Source organism: Ostrinia nubilalis, chromosome 1, assembly GCF_963855985.1.
Source record: "Ostrinia nubilalis chromosome 1, ilOstNubi1.1, whole genome shotgun sequence".
NCBI lineage: Eukaryota > Metazoa > Arthropoda > Insecta > Lepidoptera > Crambidae > Ostrinia > Ostrinia nubilalis.
Genome location: NC_087088.1, coordinates 14,390,374 through 14,398,259, shown reverse-complemented (window position 1 = coordinate 14,398,259; position 7,886 = coordinate 14,390,374). Strand labels below are relative to the sequence as shown.

Sequence of the window (7,886 nt, the reverse complement as noted above, 5' to 3'; positions counted from 1 at the left end):
GTTTTACACCAAACATAATTAAATAAATAAACAAATTCAACAAAAATACTTATTTTTAATAAAAGATTTTCCATTCACAAATAGGCTCATTAATTAGCGGAAGATTTGGATTCTTAAAACTTATTAACTTTATCTACAGTTAAACAATGTTATTCATATTATGTACAGACTGAAATCGACTGGAAACTTATGATTATGTAAAAAAAGGTTTCATTTTAACAACATAAAAACAGTCTGACTACGACGACCACTAATAATGTCAAGTTCTTAATCTTTTTATAACTCAAACATGACCAAAACGTGATACATATTTTCAATATACCTAATTTATAATAATAGGCGATAGCCTTTGCCCCATCAAACATTGATTACAGTGTATTTACACTGAAATTTAACTTAAATGTGTTTGTTAATAAGATCACTAAGTTTGTCTAGACAAATCTACAGTGGGTTTGATAACGCGGAAAACCCATGCCAATACTACGAAATACATTGTCTGCCTATTTATCTGTCTATAGGTATAGTGCAGTCAGTGTCTGAGGAATGGGAGCGGCACGCGAGGGTTTTCAAGCTAAACCAATTTGGATGATTTTTAACATTGATCTGGTCTGGATGGGATTTGGGGATCATATCTTTTGCCCGCGACTTCACCCACGTGAAATTTAGTTTGTCACAGATCGTCATAACTTATAGCCTACATGTTATTCTGGGTTATAAACAATAATACCGTAAAATTTCATCAAAATCTGTTCAGTAGTTTTTGTGTGAAAGAGTAACATCCAGACATCCAAACTTTCGCATTTATTATATTAGTAAGACTTGTAAGATTAATCCATTGGGCACGTTTACACTTTTACAGTCAGCGTCAAAGAATTCGTGAAACCCAAAGTAGCCAAAATTCGCAACACGTGTTTTTAACAAACGGTACACGGGGTGTTAGGTAAATGGGTATATGAGCCGACACTAGCCCATGTTAACATGGGCATATAAATGGTATGGTGAAGTCAGAAATTTGATATTGTCATTTTAATTTTTTTAATTTTCATACAAAATAAATTTTATAAAATACGATTTGTATGAAAAATAAAGTAATTAAAATGAAGATATCAATTTTCTGACTTCACCATACCATTTATATGACCATGTTAACATGGGCTAGTGTCGGCTCATATACCCATTTACCTAACACCCTGTATAAGGTTGTGTCATCAACTTTTTGACCACTTTGGGTGTCACGAACTGTTTGACGATGACTGTACGTATTTTCATTCATTTCCCGTAGCAAATCAAAACCACCCTAAAATGAATTGGTTCTACTCCACGCTTTATTAAAATCTAGGTACTCAAACTATTATCCACCGCCTTTGCGTCATAAAAGTGTTTCAATTGGCATAATTGAAACACTTTTATGACGTAAAGACATTTAAATTTTACTGGCCAAGTTTTGTCAGCGTAAAAAACGCCTATTGCTTCGTAATAAGACCTAAAGTTATATTATAAGATGTAGGTATCATTAATTTCCAAGATTCTTGTTATTTTCTAAAGTTGATGTTTATTGTTCTGCTGATAGATAAGTACAGTCAATTCGCAGTAAACGTAAAGATAAGTTAGGTTTTTATTTTTTCTTAATTTATTGATCCTAATACACTATAATACAGCTCGAGGGAGTTTAAATATCAGTTTTACGTAAAATATTATTTTATTAATAAGAAAGTATACTAATTGATGGTCCTGACTACTTTTCTGTTGACGAAAGATAAAAAATAGTCAAAGGCATTATGTATAATGAAGGCAATTTAAAAGACAAAAATTACACAAGAATATTGTACTTCATCAACTGAAAGACTTTATGAAGAAAATTGAGATTTTTGAACTCCATCATTTTATGCACAACCTGTATATGACTGACGTAATGAAACAAAAATACTTTAAAATCGGGAATCTTTTGTGTCACTTTAAAACAAATGAAATGATAAAAACATCTACAGCAAATATAAATAAATTCTATTTAGGTCGCAACGACACACATGTAATCAAAATTGATAAAGAATAATTGTCAACGATTAGGTGCAGAAGGCGCGATCGACGACAGTAAGTACCTACTTGACGCAATCTTCAATGGAATGCCGTTGAAAAATAATGAGCTTGAAGACTGTTCTTCATGGCGATATCGTTCAGGCTATTTTCAATAACCAGAAAATCTCAATAGATACCTACTTCAGCCTTTTACGTAATCTATGCTAATATTATGATGAAAAAGTATAGACACTAATATTCTTTAAAAAAAAATTACGAAAATTACTCATTCTTTTGTTTACTATAATTTATCATAATTATTTATACTCTCTAGCATCAAAATGGCATCGCAAAGTCTTGTCTAGTCAGACATAGTGGTGAGAAGTAGGTTTATATTTGCGTGATTCGAGTTAGAGTAGTAGAGATCGAGCATACTGTACATAACTATCTTGTAATTTAATGTACCTTATCAACACGTGACAAAAACGTTTACTTTGTTAAAATAATATCGTAAGTACTACCCTCGAACGAACGTGCGAAACTGCGTAACATTGTTTAAGATGCCAAGTCTGCGCGAATGGACAGACGACATTTTTTATGCATAACAAGGCAGGTATTTGACCGCAATCGCACCTAGTGTTAAGTAAGATGCAGTCTAGGATGGTAGGTACATATTTATTTTGGACTAGCGGCCGCCCCTGACTTCGTACGCGTGGACCTCGTTTTACCCCCGTTAGATATCATGTTGATAGATGGCGTTTCATGGCTTTCCCCCGCAAGAATATTTACAAACGTCAAAAACAGTAGTTTGTCCAGTTATAGATTTTAACCAATGACGATAGATGGCGCTTTTTAGACACGTCTTATTTATTTATTGAAAATTATTTGTCACATATTGTCATAAACAGTGTTATAGCCTATATGTTAATCTGGGTTATAAAAAATAATACTGTAAAGTTTCAACAAAATCCGTTCAGTAGTTTTTGCGTGAAAGAGTAACAAACATCCAGACATCATGACATCCAGACATCCAAACTTTCGCCTTTATAATATTAGTAGGAAGTGGGATATTGTAATACGCACCCCCACTATATGAGACTACAACCTGTATGCTTACCATGAGCTTACGTTAGGCATGCTCGCTAGTGACTGCGTAAAAAAAATCTATGAAGATTTTCAGTTCTCGAAAGTGGGTGCTAGAGGCGCTGTACAATCTGTCATACATTTTAATGTAATTTTTTTACAATCGAATTTATTACAATCGCTAGCGATGGTAGCGAACCCACCTAACTTGAACTCATAGTAAGCACACTTTAAACTACTCATATACATAAATTATAAATACACAACGAAAGACCTTACCTCAACACATAAACAGTTAGCCTATCAATATGAACATGAATCATCTACATCTATTCAAAGTGGTTTGACAAATGATTGTGTATTTGGATCAAACTGGATTTATCCGGTATCAAGTTGTACCAGTTCTTAATTATGAGAAAAAATGTTTCTTATTTTAGATTTTTGATGAGAACGAAGAATGCGAGACAAAAAACGTTCCAAAATAAAATGTTGCGCAATATAAAATGAAATAAAGTCAGCAGAATCTCGATTCTCGAACTTTAACCGACCATGACCCTCTACATTTAGGTTTATTCTGTGAATTTTGCAAAGAAAAGTATTTCAGGTGTAATCGAGTGAACTTTAAAACGTAATGTACCTACTTAAATACATGATACACAATAAAGAAAGAAATTACTTCTATAAAAAAACTAGCTGACCCGGCTAACTTCGTACAGTCAGGTAACCTAATGTATGTACAGTTAGGATAATAAGGGTGAAATATTTTTTTAAACCGGTCCATTAGTTTTGCGGCCTATTCCCTTCAAAGAATCAAATCTTTCCTCCTTATAATATTAGTATAGATAATATGTAATTGAATGGAAGTAACTGCGAATAGGACGATTGTTATGAACGCGTGTCGAATTTTATTTTAACCTCTCTCGATAACCCCTTGGGCGGTTATCTTTAATTTTTCTACCCTTGACATTTATTTCATCACACCCTGTATTACCAAAGACAACACAGCACGTTGATGATCAAGACAGTTCAATCAATATCGGTCAATGGCACCTCAGAATTACTCATATTATACCTACATACAAGGAAAAAAGGTCATTACTAACTGGCGTTTACAACTCCCATGACATAGTATTAAAAGTGTAACATGTAAATCAGCCCCAAACGATATTATCCTGTTAGGTAATTGATACTCAATAACAACTAGAATACAAGGATTTGCAACTATGTAATAAGCTGTTTACAACTTGTTTTACATATCAGTTCTTATGGTATAAGTCACCGATTACTTAATAATAGTTACCTGTATTATTTTTTGTCATGTTTCATGGCGCTATCTAATCTTTATCTATATGTTACAGTCAAAACTCATAATCGTTCAAAACCACTTTTGAGTGCAAAAAATCTGTACTGTATAACCCTAGGCGATAAAAATGGTTTTTCACGCGTGCGAAGTCGCAGGCACAGCTAGTTCAAGTTTAAAAAATACGGATTGCTCCAAGTAAAAATTAACAAGAAAATAGCAACTGTTACAACTACAAAGAGCCTGCAGTGCTAGCTTGATGTATCTTGATTATTCAAAAGTACTTTAAAACTATTGAAAAAATTATGTGATATCCTCGTAGATTCGAGCTATAGAACTTGACTAATACTAATGGGTAGATTAAGCATTTCGCAAGGCTTGTGCCAAGTCGCTTGGATTGGTTTTTGAGTACTCAGTGCTGCTAAGTTTGCTGAATATTCTCACGATTCAAATCTAAATCTACTACTGTAAAAAAATGAGGTTTGGTTGGTTTGTAAAACATGAATTTGCAATGAGCAGGGCACATAGTACGCAGAACTGATGGCCGATAGGGCAACAAGGTTCTGGAGTGGAGAGGCCACGTCCCGGAAAGCGCAGCGTAGGACGTCCGTCCGTCCGTTATTTTTTCAGTTCCTAAAATATGTACACATAGAACTCAAAGCATAGAATAGGCAGCAAAAATGTTGAGCACAAATAAACAAGGTGACTCAATAACATCCACCCAAACTACGCACCAATCCTTGAATAGCCTTCATGTTTATCGGAAAAACACCGGAGAAAATAAACAAATTTCTGTGTCAATTAGGTAATTCAATGTTACTAGGTCGATACGCGAATGATATGGTAAGGACGCGTCCATATGAAAGGGAAACCAGTCAAAGTCAAACGTTTCTATAAAGAAACTTAATAGCAAATAATTGTATGGACTATTAAATAGTGCTTACAAATCGTCATCAAGAAAAATAAATAAAATGAAAATGAAAAAAGTATTTATTTAAATAGGCAAATTGCACATTTTGCATTACAAAAGAATAAAAGCAAGATGTGTTAACAATAAAAGTTAAAAAAAAGGCAAGGTGTATTATCAATAACAGTGGGCCCCAAACTAGGCATAGCCTGTATCTTGGTGGCCCAAACAGTGCAGTTTGTATTCAGTGCAACCAAAACCTTAATAAATATGCACATTGCACCACATGAATACACCCTAAGAGAGATAATGGTAATGAAATGAGCAACTTTCATTGGATTTTATGAGATAAGTGTTTCTCTAAAATATTCCACAATCTATTTTAAGCTTGCACAAACAACTATCTTTCGAAAGACTGCTTAATTAATCTCTACTGTAATATTATAAAGCAGAACAGTTTGTTTGTTTGTTTATTTAAACGCGCTAATCTCAGGAATCAGGTCCGATTTAAAAAAATATTTCTGTATTGGATAGCCCATTTATCGAGGAAGGCTTTAGGCTATACCGGGTGTAACAGGGGGGGGTGGATCATCGTAAGTCAAACGATGGGGGACTTCAATACCTATCGATATAACCCCCATGTATGTTCCGCGATTTTAAGTAAAAAGCCGGAATTCAGTATAAGTCTTCACTGTAGCTTAACTACTGGACCTGCTTGCATGATTTTTTTTTTCTAGAAGTAGTTCAATAGTAGGTCTTAATAATCACGATACCGATTCGTAAAAAAAGAATAAAAAAATATATGAAAAATTTTCTTTGTTTGAAAAATTCAAGTACTTTTTTTCAATAGAGGCCTTGAAAGTTGTTAGAAATAATTCAAAGTTGTTAAAAATCATGCAAGCAGGGCCAGTAGTTAAGCTACAGTGAAGACTTTTATACTGAATTCCGGCTTTTTACTTAAATTTCACAAAAATATCAATAACTTTGGAGCCATTGAAAATCGCGGAACATACATGGGGGTTATATCGATAGGTATTGAAGTCCCCCATCGTTTGACTTACGATGATCCACCCCCCCTGTTACACCCTATATAACATCACCCTACAGCCAATAGGGGCGGAGCAGTAAAGAAAAATGTTGCACAAACGGGAAATATTATTCACAGACATTTTCACGCGTACGAAGTCGCGGGCTCAGCTAGTGCAAATAGAAAACTAGACTCCGTATTGAGAGCACCAAAACAACTGAAGTGTCAGTCAGTCAGTCAGTCACCTTTGAGTTATATATATTTAGATTAGCTTCAATCAATAGCATAGTTGGCCAATTTGGGATCAATAATCATGGTATTAAGACAGCTAAGTAGTACGTGGGTAATAGTTAACCGTTTTTAAACAACTGTATTTTTTCTTCCATGACGCTAGCTAAAAGTATTACCTTGAATACTAAATTTAATCAAAACGGTAATTAAATGTTTATGTTTTTATATGTTACTTTAAATTAATTATACATAACAAACATCCTTGATACGCCTACTTGATAAATAAAAGGTGTAATCGGTTTGTAAATATTATTGTTAGAAGTTAACTTCGGTAACGATTGAACCATTATGTATGTGGAGAAAAATAAATTTTACTCTATTTATCTCTTTCAAATCGTATTTATTTATTTGATAAACTTTAATAGATGCTGCGGCTACTGAAATCTTAAATGTATATGTGGTGTTAACATAGGGAGGGACTTAGGTACTCTAGCGCCTGATTACTTCTAATAAATATTTCCAAGACAAATGATTTTGATAAGAATATCTTGTCAGGTAACACCGCAAATCGATAATTTTCGATTATTTAATGAGTAAAAGCCAAAGATAAAGCTGATTCACCTGGAGCATTTTTTAATTTATTTAATGTTTTTTTTTTCTATTTCCAGGTAAACTTCAAAGAGAGACTTCAACATTAACTAACGGTAAATTCAGATAATTTAACACACAAATATTTATTATGTATAACACTGAAATAACTTTAATTCTTACTGAGTGAAGTCAAATCTTTTATTTAGTGCTTAGGTCCTTTCCAGGGCGCTTATAAATGTCCCAAATTAGAAGTGGCGAAAGAAACTCAGTCACATTTGTCAGCCTCCTTTTCAATTAGATACAGCAAAAGCTTGTCTACGTGCAATTTCATTTTGTTTAAAAAAGAAGTACAATAAGTAAAAGAAGTTCAAAACATTCTCCATCACACTTGTCATCAGGTGCGATTGCGGTCAAATATCTGTCTTGTTCTGCATAAAGTCAAAAGTCAAAATTTCTTTATTTGTTTAGACTAATAAATAGTTCTTACAAATCGTCATTTTGCTCTTAAGGAGCTTCTACATGTCTCATAATATTTTTACCCTACCAGCGCTTCGAGACCAACATTTGGCAAGTGCTGAGAAGAAGCGCCGCAACAAACTCAGTCACCACTGTCTGCCGGTTAATATAAATAAATAGAAATAGCAGTAGTAGGTACATTCGATTCAGGAACAGTTCACTGAATTTACCATGCATTCTTGTATGGTTATATCATAAAAAAACATTTCCGTTCA

General features: G+C 33.7%; 1 protein-coding gene across 2 annotated transcripts in view; it reads left to right on the top strand.

Moving 5' to 3' along the window:
- LOC135073771 (solute carrier family 12 member 6) overlaps positions 1–7,886 on the top strand; it is a 419,228-nt gene that overhangs the window by 169,091 nt on the left and 242,251 nt on the right. The window lies entirely within an intron of this gene.